Below are 17,058 nucleotides of genomic sequence, written 5' to 3'. Positions count from 1 at the left end.
ATTCGGATTCCACGGAAATGCAATTTCCGAAATTCCGATCGGAAATTGCATTTCCGCATCGGAATGCGGAAATCGGTAATGCAAGTGCAGTAGGCGGATTTCCGCCGGAAATCGCGGAAATTTCCGCCGGAAATCGCGGAAATTCCACCCGACTTTAACATCGATTTTCTCAAAAACTATAAGGTCTTTTTGAAAACTTTTTTTTGCATCTTGTTCACAAGATGCAGTTTAATAAAAAGTTTGGTGTTTCTAGGGCTTAAGGGGGCTTTGCTATTAACCGCTAAAGTCAGCGGATTTTTACTATGAGGTAAAATGCAGAAAATCTGCATCTGCCTATTTTCTGCATTTTACATTACAGTAAAAATCCGCCGACTTTAGCGGTTAATAGCAAAGCCCTCTTAAGTGCTAGAAACACCAAATTTACAGGGTTTATTAAACAGAATCTTCTGAACAAGATACAAAAAAAGTTTTCAAAAAGACCTTATAGTTTTTGAGAAAATCGATGTTAAAGCCGGGCGGAATTTCCGCAATTTCCGGCGGAAGTTCCGCATTGGAATGCGGAAATTGGTAGCGGAAAGCGGAATCGGTAATTGGCAATGGCGGAATGCGGATTTACCGCGGAATCAGAAATTGGCATTCCGACCATAATGCCAACCCGTCTGCTGCCTTGCCTGATGCCAACCCGTCTGCTGCCTTGCCTGTTGCCAACCCGTCTGCTGCCTTGCCTGTTGCCAACCCGTCTGCTGCCTTGCCTGTTGACAACCCGTCTGCTGCCTTGCCTGTTGCCAACCAGTCTGCTGCCTTGCCTGATGCCAACCAGTCCCCTGCATCTTACCAGCTTGCTAATCTCCAGTCCATTGTCCAGCTTGGAGCTTTGCCAGACACTTTTCAGCCTCCTGCCATCCTGACTTTCCAGCCTCCTGATATTAAGCTCCAGGTCCAGCCAGTCTCAGGGTCCTCTGCTGGTTACCTGTTCCTAAAGACTTCTGCTGCTGCCCAGCCGTCACAGTTTTCTGCCGCTGCCCAGCCGTCACAGACTTCTGCCGCTGCCCAGCCGTCACAGACTTCTGCCGCTGCCCAGCCGTCACAGACTTCTGCCGCTGCCCAGCCGTCACAGACTTCTGCCGCTGCCCAGCCGTCACAGACTTCTGCCGCTGCCCAGCTGTCACAGACTTCTGCCTGTGAAGAAACGCGGAAAAGCCGCCGCTAGTACGTAAAGTAAGGCGGCTGATTCTGCGTTCAACATGGCAGCTAGCGCGCAGTCGGAGCACGGAGAAACCGCCGCATGCCCAGACAACAGGGCGGCAGATTCCGCGTCCGAAGCCGCAGGTAGCACGCATAGGCCTACTCTTGTCAGTAATGCTGAATGCGGAGAAAACGCCGCACGCACGGACAGCGGTGCGGCGGATTCCGCATTCAACACAGCAGGAACATTGCAACACATGTCTGGTGTGGCTGGGACTGATAGTCCACACTGGTTCAGGAGGACGCGCGCGCGCAGAGAGGCAGGGCCTTTATGACAGTCAGAAGGGAGTCAGCTGACCAAGCCGGTCAGCTGACAATTTCAGCAACTTCCATTGGTCCAGCACTTAGGGGAGGCGCTAGAGAGCGCTGGTGTATATATACTGGGTGCTGGTCATTTCTCTGGTGTCTGGCGTTGCGATCACTACGTGGTAGCACTCAGACCTTGTCAGTATCTGTGTTTATTAGACAGTTTCGTAGGTGTTGATGATCACGGAGCTAACACCTTAGCCTAGGAATTGTGTTATTATCTGTGTTATTATCTAGACCAGTTTCCAAGGTGTTGATGGCCAAGGAACTCACACCTTAGTCTAGGAATTCTGTACCATCTGTATCATTATTATTGTCTAGTCTAGTTCCAGGAGTGTTGAAAATCTAGGAGCTCACACTCAAGCCTAGGCATTGTTGATTATCTGTTATGACCTTCTGCTTTCCTGACCATTCTTCTGATCTCTGATTCTGTACCTTAGTCATTCTGATACTCCGTTGCCAAACTCTGCTAGTCTTAGGATTCTGTCCCTGTATACTGTCTCTGTACTTTATCTGTCCGTGTGTTAACGACCTGGCCTGTCCGACCTCGAGAACTCTCTCTCCTGTTAAGAGATAGTTCGCAGATCTGTCAGTGACACTTCCTCATTGGTGTCACTCACGTTCTGTCCTTCCCAATCTCAGCCTAGCTCCGCCCCTTGGGGAGCTTCAGACCTGTGAAAGGAACCTGATCTCAAGCAATATCTCCCACTGTTTAACACCCTTCTCTCGGGTGCTCTCCTCAAAGTATTACTGTTGCACCAAACACTCTTATCACTCAGGTGTCCAGAGGTTAGAGATATATCTGATTATCGGTGATACTGCAGATCATCAATAATCGGGTATATATCTGTATTCTCGGTGATACTGCAGATCACCGGTAATCAGACCCTCTCTGTGTTACACCGATCGTTACAGAACGCCAGACCAAAAAATGCAAATGGATGCACACACTGACCGTCTGGGCGCACTTACCACTTCGGTGGACTCCATCAATCAAGTGCTGGGTAACCACAAAGCTATAATTGACGCTTTGTCCGGTTCTTTACGTACCCTCCAGACGGCAGTGGACGAGGTGCGATCTCCTCCTAGCACAGACATACGTATGCCTGTACCTGAAAAATTTTCTGCTCACAGATCTGACTTCCGAAATTTTAGGAGTAGAGTGTTGTCATATTTTGAGTTGAGATCTAGATCTTCAGGAACCATGACCTAAAGGGTCACGTTTATTAAGACTTTGTTATCGGGCGACTCCCAGACCTGGGCATACAGTTTACCCGCTGGAGATTTAGCCTTAACCTCCGTAGACACATTTTTTAAGGCTATGGCAGTAATTTATGACGATCCAGACATTGCCTCGACTTCTGAGCGGAAGCTCAAGTTGTTGCGTCAAGGCAAGAGTCCAGTCGAGGAGTATGCTGCCGAATTTAGGAGGTGGTCAGTTTCAGCCAGGTGGGACACCTTTGCTCTTTTAGACTGTTTCTTATCAGGATTATCAGATGAGGTCTCCGATCTTATGTTAAGTCAGCCTGAACCTAAAACCGTCGATGAGGTCATTTCATCGGCAATCAGGATTGATCGCAGATTACGTTATCAAAAGCAGACCCGGGGTAGAAACAATGTTAAAATGATGTCCTACACTGTGCCTCCGGTGACTCCACCTCCTCCAGTTTCACCTCCTCCAGAGCCAATGCAGATTGTTCGGTCAAAACTGTCCCAAGTGGAGCGGAGACGCAGGATGTCTGAGCAGTTGTGTCTTTATTGTGCAGAGGGGGGTCATAGAGTATGAAATTGCCCTATGAAGTCGGGAAACGCCACTGCCTAGGAGTAGTTGGGGGTAATACCCTAGGCGTACAGCTCTTACCCCTAGAGGATAAGCGATTACTTCTCCCTTGTATGATTAAATGGGAAGATAAATCTGAAGTCTCTGAGGCCTTCATTGATTCAGGCTCAGCGGCTAATTTTATGGACTACGAATTTGCTATGAAATTAGGTGTTCCGCTCACTCCGGTTAAACCACCCCTTCAGGTTACGGCAGTGGATGATTCCCCCCTACAGCGTAACCATCCGCTGTCCCAGACACCAGAGGTGGAGGTCACTATATGGGTGCTGCATAGAGAGAAGTTGCAGTTTTTTGTATTGCGCATGACAACCTCCACAATCATCCTTGGTATGCCGTGGTTACACCTTCACTCCTCTCAGATAAATAGGGCTACCGGTCAGCTAACGAGCTCGTCAGCCCACTGTTTTCGTCATTGCTTAGTGGTGGTGATCTTAGGCCAGACCAGGATTCATGTGGAGGGTGTTCCGGAACAATATGTTGAGTTTTCGGACCTATTTTGTCCCAAGGCTGCCGATAAACTACCTCCACATTGCCCTTTCGATTGCCCGATTGATCTCCAATCAGGTTGTATGCCCCCTAGAGGCCATCTCTACAATTTGTCTGGGCCAGAAAAGGTGGCCATGCAAGAATACATCCGTGAGAACTTGGCTAAAGGATTTATTCGTCCGTCCCGGTCACCTGGAGCAGGTTTCTTTTTTGTAAAAAAAAAAAAGACGGAGGCCTTCGGCCATGCATTGATTACCGGGGACTGAATAAAATCACTGTTAAAAATCGCTATCCATTACCTTTGATAGACGATTTATTCACTCAGGTCACCAATGCCAAGATTTTCTCGAAGTTGGATTTGCGGGGTGTATACAATCTGGTGCGGATCAGAGAGGGCGATGAATGGAAGACGGCCTTTAACACACCTGACGGGCATTACGAGTACCTGGTGATGCCCTTCGGGTTGTGTAACGCCCCGGCCGTCTTCCAAGAACTCATTAATGAAGTTTTCAGAGAGGTGTTGGGTAAATTTGTCCTAATATACCTGGACGATATACTGATCTTCTCAGACAACCTCTCTGAGCACAGGGCTCATGTCAAATTCGTGCTGCAGAAGCTTAGACAAAACAGGCTTTATGCTAAGTTGGAGAAATGCATTTTCGAGGTGACATCTGTCGCTTTTTTGGGATACATAATTTCCACATCGGGCCTTTCTATGGATCCTGCCAAAGTCTCTGCTGTCCTGGAATGGCCCCAACCAGTAGGACTCAAATCTCTTCAGAGATTTTTAGGGTTTGCGAATTACTATAGAAGGTTCATAAAGGGGTACTCCACAGTCATAGCACCCCTCACCAGTCTCACAAAGAAAGGGGCAGATACCAACCACTGGTCCTCCGAAGCTCTGGCTGCTTTCTCCACTTTGAAAGAATTGTTTTGCTCTGCACCCATATTGAGACACGTAGACACCTCTTATCCATTCATTGTAGAGGTTGACGCCTCAGAAGTTGGGGTAGGGGCTGTGCTGTCTCAACGTTCTGGGCTGCAGGGAAGATTACACCCGTGTGCCTATTTCTCTCGGAGGTTTTCACCAGCAGAGAAAAACTACGATATAGGTAACAGGGAGCTTCTAGCCATTAAGTTGGCCTTTGAAGAATGGCGTCATTGGCTAGAAGGAGCAGAACATACTATTACAGTTTACACTGATCACAAAAATTTGGAATACATTGAGGGGGCTAAGAGATTGAGTCCCCGTCAGGCTCGGTGGTCACTGTTTTTCTCGAGATTTAGATTTATAATTACGTACACTCCGGGTAGTAAAAACATTAAGGCGGATGCTTTGTCCAGATGTTTTGAGCCGGAGACAGCACAGCCCTCAGAACCAGAAACCATTGTTCCACAGAGAGTGGTGCTGGGAGCCACAGAGACTTGGAGAGACTGGACGGAGACTTTGGGTCCCTTTCAGCAGGATATCCCTGAGGGAAAGCCTGAGGGGGTTATATTTGTGCCACTACCATTTCGTCTCCAGATTTTGCAGATGTTCCACTCGCACAAAAATGCCGGGCACCCAGGGGCCTCCAGAATGCAAGACTTGGTTGCTAGATGCGCTTGGTGGCCTTCTCTGGCAACGGACTGCAAGGAGTATGTTAGAGGGTGTGCAGTATGTGCAAATAGCAAGCCCTCCCGTCTGGCACCTGTGGGAACGTTGCAGCCTTTGCCCACCCCGAGTGAACCATGGACCCATTTGTCCATGGATTTTGTAGGCGAGCTTCCTAAGTCTGAAGGCATGTCTTCGGCCATGCATTGATTACTGGGGACTGAATAAAATCACTGTTAAAAATCGCTATCCATTACCTTTGATAGACGATTTATTCACTCAGGTCACCAATGCCAAGATTTTCTCGAAGTTGGATTTGCGGGGTGCATACAATCTGGTGCGGATCAGAGAGGGCGATGAATGGAAGACGGCCTTTAACACACCTGACGGGCATTACAAGTACCTGGTGATGCCCTTCGGGTTGTGTAACGCCCGGCCGTCTTCCAAGAACACATTAATGAAGTTTTCAGAGAGGTGTTGGGTAAATTTGTCCTAATATACCTGGACGATATACTGATCTTCTCAGACAACCTCTCTGAGCACAGGGCTTATGTCAAATTCGTGCTGCAGAAGCTTAGACAAAACAGGCTTTATGCTAAGTTGGAGAAATGCATTTTCGAGGTGACATCTGTCGCTTTTTTGGGATACATAATTTCCACATCGGGCCTTTCTATGGATCCCGCCAAAGTCTCTGCTGTCCTGGAATGGCCCCAACCAGTAGGACTCAAATCTCTTCAGAGATTTTTAGGGTTTGCGAATTACTATAGAAGGTTCATAAAGGGGTACTCCACAGCCATAGCACCCCTCACCAGTCTCACAAAGAAAGGGGCAGATACCAACCACTGGTCCTCCGAAGCTCTGGCTGCTTTCTCCACTTTGAAAGAATTGTTTTGCTCTGCACCCATATTGAGACACGTAGACACCTCTTATCCATTCATTGTAGAGGTTGACGCTTCAGAAGTTGGGGTAGGGGCTGTGCTGTCTCAACGCTCTGGGCTGCAGGGAAGATTACACCCGTGTGCCTATTTCTCTCGGAGGTTTTCACCAGCAGAGAAAAACTACGATATAGGTAACAGGGAGCTTCTAGCCATTAAGTTGGCCTTTGAAGAATGGCGTCATTGGCTAGAAGGAGCAGAACATACTATTACAGTTTACACTGATCACAAAAATTTGGAATACATTGAGGGGGCTAAGAGATTGAGTCCCCGTCAGGCTCGGTGGTCACTGTTTTTCTCGAGATTTAGATTTATAATTACGTACACTCCGGGTAGTAAAAACATTAAGGCAGATGCTTTGTCCAGATGTTTTGAGCCGGAGACAGCACAGCCCTCAGAACCAGAAACCATTGTTCCACAGAGAGTGGTGCTGGGAGCCACAGAGACTTGGAGAGACTGGACGGAGACTTTGGGTCCCTTTCAGCAGGATATCCCTGAGGGAAAGCCTGAGGGGGTTATGTCTGTGCCACTACCATTTAGTCTCCAGATTTTGCAGATGTTCCACTCGCACAAAAATGCCGGGCACCCAGGGGCCTTCAGAATGCAAGACTTGGTTGCTAGATGCGCTTGGTGGCCTTCTCTGGCAACGGACTGCAAGGAGTATGTTAGAGAGTGTGCAGTATGTGCAAAAAGCAAACCCTCCCGTCTGGCACCTGTGGGAACGTTGCAGCCTTTGCCCACCCCGAGTGAACCATGGACCCATTTGTCCATGGATTTTGTAGGCGAGCTTCCTAAGTCTGAATGCATGTCGGCCATTTGGGTGGTAGTCGACCGTTTCAGTAAAATGGCCCATTTTGTGCCCTTGAAAGGACTCCCCTCGGCCCAGGAGTTGGCCGATCTTTTCATCATCCACGTTTTCCGACTTCATGGCATTCCGGAAAACATAGTGTCAGATCGGGGAGTCCAATTTGTTTCTAGATTTTGGAGGGCATTTTGCCGTCAAATGGGCATGGAACTGTCATTTTCGTCGGGCTACCACCCACAGACCAATGGTCAGACGGAAAGGGTTAATCAATCATTGGAACAGTTCTTGAGGTGTTATGTTGCAGAAGCACAAAGTGATTGGGTCAAGTTCTTGCCGTATGCAGAATTTGCACACAATAATTTGAAAAGCTCTTCCTCTGGGTTCTCTCCATTTCAAGTGGTAACCGGAAAGTTGCCCAAGTTTTCCCCATTGCCAGTAGCCTCTACTCCGTTTCCAGCTCTGGAGGCTTGGCAAAAATCGTTCAAAGCCATTTGGGGAATCGTGAAAAGTAATTTGGAAAAGGCTTTTCAAAGTCAGAAAGGTCAAGCTGACAAAAAACGATCCTTAGAGTGGAAGTTCCGACCAGGAGACCTGGTCTGGGTGTCCACACGTCATTTAACCCTGAAACAACCCTCGCCCGAGCTAGGTCCCAGGTTTGTGGGCTCTTTTTCTGTGACCAGGAAGATCAACAATGTTACTTATGCCATTGATCTTCCTGCCAGCATGCGTGGTGTAAGATCTTTTCATGTGTCCCTGCTTAAGCCAGCAGTCCATGTGGGTGCCACTCCTCCTCCTCCTGTGATGGTAGATGACCAACCTGAGTATGAAGTAGAAAAGATTTTAGACTCACGGGTAGCGCAGAACTCACTACAGTATCTAGTGCACTGGAAGGGGTATGGTTTGGAGGAGAGAACATGGGTACCTGAGTGTCGCATGGATGCGGACAAATTAAGAAGGGAATTCCACACTCGATATCCTGAGAAACCGGGTAGGAGTTGTCCGGAGTCCACTCCTCAAGGGGGGGGGGGGGGTACTGTGAGGAAACGCGGAAAAGCCGCCGCTAGTACGCAAAGTAAGGCGGCTGATTCCGCGTTCAACATGGCAGCTAGCGCGCAGTCGGAGCGCGGAGAAACCGCCGCATGCCCAGACAACAGGGCGGCGGATTCCGCTTCCGACGCGGCAGGTAGCACGCATAGGCCTACTCTTGTCAGTAATGCTGAGTGCGGAGAAAACGCCGCACGCACGGACAGCGGTGCGGCGGATTCCGCATTCAACACAGCAGGAACATTGCAACACATGTCTGGTGTGGCTGGGACTGATAGTCTACGCTGGTTCAGGAGGACGCGCGCACGCGCAGAGAGGCAGGGCCTTTATGACAGTCAGAAGGGAGTCAGCTGACCAAGCCGGTCAGCTGACAATTTCAGCAACTTCCATTGGTCCAGCACTTAGGGGAGGCGCTAGAGAGCGCTGGTGTATATATACTGGGTGCTGGTCATTTCTCTGGTGTCTGGCGTTGCGATCACTACGTGGTAGCACTCAGACCTTGTCAGTATCTGTGTTTATTAGACAGTTTCGTAGGTGTTGATGATCACGGAGCTCACACCTTAGCCTAGGAATTGTGTTATTATCTGTGTTATTATCTAGACCAGTTTCCAAGGTGTTGATGGCCAAGGAACTCACACCTTAGTCTAGGAATTCTGTACCATCTGTATCATTATTATTGTCTAGTCTAGTTCCAGGAGTGTTGAAAATCTAGGAGCTCACACTCAAGCCTAGGCATTGCTGATTATCTGTTATGACCTTCTGCTTTCCTGACCATTCTTCTGATCTCTGATTCTGTACCTTAGTCATTCTGATACTCTGTTGCCAAACTCTGCTAGTCTTAGGATTCTGTCCCTGTATACTGTCTCTGTACTTTATCTGTCTGTGTGTTAACGACCTGGCCTGTCCGACCTCGAGAACTCTCTCTCCTGTTAAGAGATAGTTCGCAGATCTGTCAGTGACACTTCCTCATTGGTGTCACTCACGTTCTGTCCTTCCCAATCTCAGCCTAGCTCCGCCCCTTGGGGAGCTTCAGACCTGTGGAAGGAACCTGATCTCAAGCAATATCTCCCACTGTTTAACACCCTTCTCTCGGGTGCTCTCCTCAAAGTATTACTGTTGCACCAAACACTCTTATCACTCATGTGTCCAGAGGTTAGAGATATATCTGATTATCGGTGATACTGCAGATCATCAATAATCGGGTATATATCTGTATTCTCTGTGATACTGCAGATCACCGGTAGTGTTGGGCGAACACCTGGATGTTCGGGTTCGCGAACGTTCGCCGAACATGGCCGCGATGTTCGGGTGTTCGCGCCGAACTCCGAACATAATGGAAGTCAATGGGGACCCGAACTTTCGTGCTTTGTAAAGCTTCCTTACATGCTACATACCCCAAATTTGCAGGGTATGTGCACCTTGGGAGTAGGTACAAGAGGAAAAAAAATATTTGAAAAAGAGCTTATAGTTTTTGAGAAAATTGATTGTAAAGTTTCAAAGGAAAAAATGTCTTTTAAATGCGGAAAATGTCATTTTTCTTTGCACAGGTAACATGCTTTTTGTCGCCATGCAGTCATAAATGTAATACAGATAAGAGGTTCCAGCACAATGCTATACAGTGGTGGGTGAGCGGTGTACTACTATTCCCAGCAGCGACACAGAGCACAATGCTATACAGTGGTGGGTGAGCGGTGTACTACTGTTCCCAGCAGCGACACAGAGCACAATGCTATACAGTGGAGGGTGAGCGGTGTACTACTATTCCCAGTAGCGACACAGAGCACAATGCTATACAGTGGTGGGTGAGCGGTGTACTACTGTTTCCAGCAGCGACACAGAGCACAATGCTATACAGTGGTGGGTGAGCGGTGTACTACTATTCCCAGCAGCGACACAGAGCACAATGCTATACAGTGGCGGGTGAGCGGTGTACTACTGTTCCCAGCAGAGACACAATGACTGGGGGGACCCTGGCTAGCCTGGCTGGAGAGAGAACTACCCTGCCTGCCTACCCAAAGCTAAACCCACAGACAAATGGCGGAGAAATGACGTGGATCGGGTATTTATTTACCCGAACCACGTGACCCGTTCGGCCAATCAGAGCGCGTTCGGGTCCGAACCACGTGACCCGTTCGGCCAATCACAGCGCTAGCTGAACGTTCGGGGAACGTTCGGCCATGCGCTCTTAGTTCGGCCATATGGCCGAACGGTTTGGCCGAACACCATCAGGTGTTCGGTCGAACTCGAACATCACCCGAACAGGGTGATGTTCTGCAGAACCCGAACAGTGGCGAACACTGTTCGCCCAACACTAATCACCGGTAATCAGATCCTCTCTGTGTTACACCGATCGTTACACTGCCGCTGCCCAGCCGTCAGACTTCTGCCGCTGCCCAGCCGTCACAGACTTCTGCCGCTGCCCAGCCGTTACAGACTTCTGCTGCTGTCGTCACAGACTTCTGCCGCTGCCCAGCCATCACAGACTTCTGCCGCTGCCCAGCCGTCACAGACTTCTGCCGCTGCCCAGCCATCACAGACTTCTGCCGCTGCCCAGCCGTCACAGACTTCTGCCGCTGCCCAGCCTTCACAGACTTCTGCCGCTGCCCAGCCTTCACAGATTTCTGCTGCTGCCCAGCTGTCACAGACTTTTCCTGCTCAGCCTGATGGTGTCCAGTCTCCTGCTCTGCCTGATGGTGTCCAGTCTCCTGCTCTGTCTGATGGTGTCCAGTCTCCTGCTCTGCCTGGTGGTGTCCAGTAGAGATGTCGCGAACCTCCGATTTTTGGTTCGCGAACCTTCGCGGAAAGTTCGGTTCGCGTAAAATTTCGCGAACCGCAATAGACTTCAATGGGGAGGCGAACTTTGAAAAATAGAAAAAATTATGCTGCCCACAAAAGTGATGGAAAAGATGTTTCAAGGGGTCTAACACCTGGAGGGGGGCATGGCGGAGGGGGATACATGCCCAAAGTCCCGGGGAAAAATCTGGATTTGACGCAAAGCAGCATTTTAAGGGCAGAAATCACATTGAATGCTAAATTGCAGGCCTAAAGTGCTTTCAAACATCTTGCATGGGTATACATCAATCAGGGAGTGTAATTAGAGTTCTGCTTCACACTGACACACCAAACTCACTGTGTAACGCACCGCAAACAGCTGTTTGCGTAGTGACGGCCGTGCTGGACTGGTGAGCACCGTGGCCAGAGTGTAGGCCGTGGCGTTTTTCAAGCCCGTATGGTCGCCGGGCTGTGGTAGCTCAATGATAGAACAACAGTGACTGTCCAGCTGATCAAATTTGGTCTGACCACAATGAAGCAACAACCTTATTATCTTTTGTGTGCCACCCCCACCCGAGACACTCAAATAGCCGGCGGTCATTGCTTCATTGTGATACGCAAGCCCCTTCACCGCGGCAAGGTAATGATCACGAAGGGGGATGGGCACATGTACATGCCTTTTGTTTTTTTGTTGCAGCCACCCGCAGTGCAGCCAGAAAAATTAGCCAGGCATGTACACGCACCAGAAAAATTAGTGTAGCGGCCGCTGCTAGCAGCGGCCTTAAAAATTCAGGAATCCGCCTAGAGTCCTGGACCCTGTTGGTGGTGGCGGAGAAGGCAGTCAAGCGGCCTGCAGGCAGAGATGCTGTGTGTGGGGACTGACTTAGTCTTCGGTCGTGCAGTAGCCCTCCGTGATCCATTCCTCATTCATTTTGATAAAGGTCAGGTACTGAACACTGTCGTGACTTAGGCGACTTCTCTTCTCAGTGACTATGCCTCCAGCTGCACTGAAGGTCCTTTCTGACAGGACGCTTGCGGCAGGGCAAGAGAGAAGTTGTATGGCAAATTGGGACAGCTCTGGCCACAGGTCAAGCCTGCGCAACCAGTAGTCCAAGGGTTCATCGTCGCTTTTCGCAGTGTCTACATCCACACTCAAGGCCAGGTAGTGGGCTACCTGGCGGTCCAGGCGTTGGTGGAGGGTGGATCCGGAAGGACTATGGTGAGGAGTTGGACTAAAGAACGTCCGCATGTCTGACATCACCCTGAGATCGCTGGAGCGTCCTGTCCTTGCCTGCGTGGACTTGGGAGGAGGAGGGTTACTGCCAGTGGTACCTTGATTGCGTTGTGCAGCCACATCACCCTTAAACGCATTGTAAAGCATCATCGACAGCTTGTTCTGTAAGTGCTGCATCCTTTCCGCCTTCTGTTGAGTTGGTAACAGGTACGCCACTTTGTGCCTGTACCAAGGGTCTAGTAGCGTGGCCACCCAGTACAGGTCATTCGCCTTGAGTTTTTTGATACGGGGGTCCCTCAACAGGCTGGACAACATGAAAGAGGCCATCTGCACAAAGCTGGATGCAGACGTACTCTCCATCTCCTCTTGCTCTTCCTCAGTGACGGGACGCAACTCCTCTTCCTCCCCCCTGCCACAAACAATACCATGGGAACGTGGAGCAGCAGAAGCCCCCTGTGATGGCTGCCGCGGTTGTTCTCCTTCCGCCGCCTCTTCCTCCTCCACAGAAACACCTTCCTCATCGTCACCATCATCAGAGTCTGACTCCTCTCCTTCCCCACACAACTCCTCTTCTTCCTCCTCCTCCTCCCCCCTCTGTGCTGCCGCAGGTGTTGTGGAAACATCGGGTTCGTGTGTAAATGGCTCCCACGACTCCTGCTGCCGTAACTCTTCTTGTTCACGCTCCTCCACAGCTGTATCCACCACTCTACGCACGGCACGCTCCAGGAAGTAGGCGTAGGGGATCAAGTCGCTGATGGTGCCCTCATCGCGACTCACCAGTTTGGTCACCTCCTCAAAGGGCTCCATGACCCTGCATGCATTTCGCATCAGTGTCCAGTTGTTGGGCCACAACATCCCCATCCTCCCAGATTGTGTCCTTGTACTGTAATGATACAGGTACTGGGTGACGGCTTTCTCCTGGTCTAGCAGGCGAGAGAACATCAGCAGGGTGGAATTCCAGCGAGTCGGGCTATCGCAAATCATCTCACCGGAAAGTTGTTTCTACGCTGAATGTCCGCAAAGCATGCCATGGCCTTGTAAGAGCGCCTGAAATTCCCACACAACTTCCTGGCCTGCTTCAGGACGTCCTCTAAGCCTGGGTACTTGGACACAAATCTTTGCACGACCAGATTCAGCACATGTGCCATACAGGGTTTGTGTGTCAGCTTTCCCAAATTCAACGCAGCAATGAGATTGCTGCCATTGTCACACACCACGTTGCCAATCTCAAGCTTGTGCGGGGTCAGCCATTGCTCCACCTGTTTGTTAAGAGCAGCCAGGAGAGCTGCTCCAGTGTGACTCTCCGCTTTCAGGCAAGACATGTCTAACACTGCGTGACACCGTCGTACCTGGCATGCAGCATAGGCCCTGGGGTGCTGGGGCTGTGTAGCTGGAGAGGAGATCGTGGCACCAGCCAAGGAGGAGGAGGAGGATGACGACAGCGAAGCAGTGATAGCAGGTGGAGAGGAGGTGGCTGGAGGCCTGCCTGCAAGTGGAGTTGTGACAAGTCGGTCCGCTGCGCAGCCACGTACTCCCTGCTTGCTGCCATCGGTCACCAGGTTGACCCAATGGGCTGTGTATGTAATGTAGTGGCCCTGCCCGTGCTTGGCAGACCAGGCATCCGTGGTCAGGTGGACCCTTGACCCAACGCTGTGTGCCAGAGATGACACCACTTGCCTCTCAACTGCACGGTACAGTTTGGGTATGGCCTTTTGTGAAAAATAATTGCGGCCTGGTATCTTCCACTGCGGTGTACCAATGGCCACAAACTTATGGAAAGCCTCCGACTCCACCAGCTTGTATGGTAATAGCTGGCGAGCTAATAGTTCCGCCACTCCAGCTGTCAGACGCCGGGCAAGAGGGTGACTGGCAGACATTTGCTTCTTACGCTCAAATACTTCCTTCACGGACAGCTGGGTACTGCTGTGGGCAGAGGAGAAGGAACCGCTGAAGGGAAGAGGTGGTGTGGAGGAGGGTGGCTGTGAAGGTGCACGGGAGAAAGTGGATGAAGACGATGCACCTGAAGGAGGAAGAGGAGAAGGAGGGTGGCTTGTCTTTTGAGGGGTGCTGCTTTTCCTCAGGTGTTCTTGCCATAGCTGTTTGTGCCTTTTCTCCAGGTGCCTTCATAAGGCACTTGTCCCTACGTGAGTGTTGGCCTTTCCACGGCTCAATTTTTGCTGGCAGAGACAACAGATGGCTTTGCTTCGATCTGAGACACACACGTGAAAAAATTTCCAAACCGCTGAGCCCCCCTGGGGTGATGGCGCTACGGTGGCATCAGCAGCTGACGTTGAAGGGCATGTTTGCTGGCTGGCCTTAGCTGGCGATACATGGCGCCGGAAACTGCCCCCAGCTGTTTCTCAGTACGAGCTCCCTCTGCTTCTATCATGGAGTCGTCTCCTCCTATTCCTCTCTGACTCCTCCTCTGAACTGTCCCCCTGGTCATCTCCTCTACCGGGAACATATGTAGTATCCGTATAATCGTCATCATAATCCTCCTGGCCAGCTGCGCTTTCCTCAGACACCTCCTCAACTGCACCAACTTCAGGTGGTTCATCATCCCCCTCCTCCATACTATCACCACCTAACTCAGACGTAGGAGGTTGTGTACCTGCGCCTTCTTCTTGTTGTTGCAGTAGTGGCTGGGAATCGGTGATTTCACCACCACCTGCGAAGTGTCAAATGCAGCGGATGTGGTGCTTGTTGTAGCGCTGGTGGCTGCGGGAGATGAGGTGTTCTGTGTTAAATACCCAAGCACCTCCTCACGATTTTGGGAAGTGATGGCACGTGCCTTCTTCTGAGCACTGTATTTTGGGCCAGGTCCGCACGAAATCACATCAACACCACCTCGCACAGACCTGCCAGTGCCTGGTAGCCTTCCTCTGGGTCTGCCTCTACCTCTTCCTCTACCTGGTTTGTCCATTTTGTCCATCTCGGGGGGATGCTAGGTATATGCAGTGAGGTGGGTTCACTCAACACAACAGGTAGTTGGATGCAGTGAGCTGGGTTCACTAAACAATAAAGGTACTTAGATGCAGTGAGGTGGGTTCACTTAACACAACAGGTAGTAAGATGCAGTGAGCTGGGTTCACTGAACAATAAAGGTACTTAGATGCAGTGAGCTGGGTTCACTGAACACAACAGATAGTTGGATGCAGTGAGGTGGGTTCACTGAACAGTAAAGGTACTTAGATGCAGTGAGCTGGTTTCACTGAACACAACAGGTAGTAAGATGCAGTGAGCTGGGTTCACTGAACAATAAAGGTACTTAGATGCAGTGAGGTGGGTTCACTCAACACAACAGGTAGTAGGATGCAGTGAGCTGGGTTCACTGAACAGTAAAGGTACTTAGATGCAGTGAGGTGGGTTCACTCAACACAACAGGTAGTTGGATGCAGTGAGCTGGGTTCACTCAACACAAAGCTAGGTATATGCAGTGAACAGGTGGGTTAAGTAAACACAACAGGTACTGGGCATATGCAGTACTGGGTAGTACAATGTGCAGCTCCCTGTCACACACACAGGTAGTCAGTCACTGAATGTGCTGGGCTGCTGGCAGTGGCACACACACTATCAATTAGCAAGGCTGTGCATGCAACAAAAGTGTCAGTTTGACACACAGTAAAAAAAATAAATTACTGGATGAGCTCTGAAAAGAGCTATTGAGGGGTGCTGTAAAAGCAATAATAATAAGCCAGGAGCAAGCTAAGCAGCCAAGAACCTAACTAATCTGTCCCTAGAAGAACAAGTCTGCAGCAGCTGTCCCTACTCTGTCTCTAGCAGGCACACGAGTGAGGCTAATGGCCGCCGCAGCCTGCCTTATATAAGGGGGGTGGGGCTCCAGGGCTTAGTGTAGCCTGAATGGCTACAATGTGCCTGCTGACTGTGATGCAGAGGGTCAAAGTTGACCCTCATAGTGCATTATGGGGCGAATCGAACTTCCGGAAAAGTTCGCCTGGTCCAGGCGAATGCGAACCACGGAAGTTCGCCTGGAACCGTTTACCGGCGAACCGTTCGCTACACCTCTAGTGTCCAGTCTCCTGCTCTGCCTGGTGGTGTCCAGTCTCCTGCTCAGCCTGATGTCTGCCAGTCTGCTACTTTGCCCGAAACCTGCCAGCCTGATACCTTGTTTGATTATTTCCAGTTTTCTGAGATTTGGCTCACGGTCCAATAGATGTTAGTCTGGCTTTGGGTGGCATTGTTTCCCACCCTGCCCACCCAGGTTGGCCATCTGCTGTCTACTTTATTTGTTACTTTCTGGGTCCTGCCTGATGTTGTACAGGTTCTTGCCCTACGTGCCTTCCTGCCCAAAGATTTACCATTTTTATCACAGTAGCCTCAGACCAAAGTTTCTAAATGCATGTGTTTTTTCCTTCCTGCCCACCCTGCCATGGCATCTGCGACCCACCTGGCCAAGGTATTTGTTGGTTGGTTGTATGCTGCCTGTACTAAGGAACTGCAGTTCTTTGTCTGCCCTGCAGAGGCCTCTATTGGACTTTGGTTTGTATATAGATTGCTGTGCATGTGATTGCATCTTATTTGCATTATATTATACACCGCTCACAATAAAACCTTACTTTGCACCTTATTTTATGGTCTTAGTTGTTTGTATCACTGCACATTGTGGTCATCACCTGTTCCTCTGTTCAGGCCTCATAACAGGGTGTTTGGCGGCGGGTTTGCCAGAGAATGGAACCAGATCAGAGCTGGAACCTGCTGCACTTCCCCTGACCCTGGTGTGGGGTGGCACCACCCACTGGGGTGATGATGCTGCTGTCCCCTCCTCACCCCCTTCCA

Source organism: Hyperolius riggenbachi, chromosome 3 (assembly GCF_040937935.1).
Source record: "Hyperolius riggenbachi isolate aHypRig1 chromosome 3, aHypRig1.pri, whole genome shotgun sequence".
Taxonomy (NCBI): Eukaryota; Metazoa; Chordata; class Amphibia; order Anura; family Hyperoliidae; genus Hyperolius; species Hyperolius riggenbachi.
Note: the sequence above shows the minus strand (reverse complement) of the source record.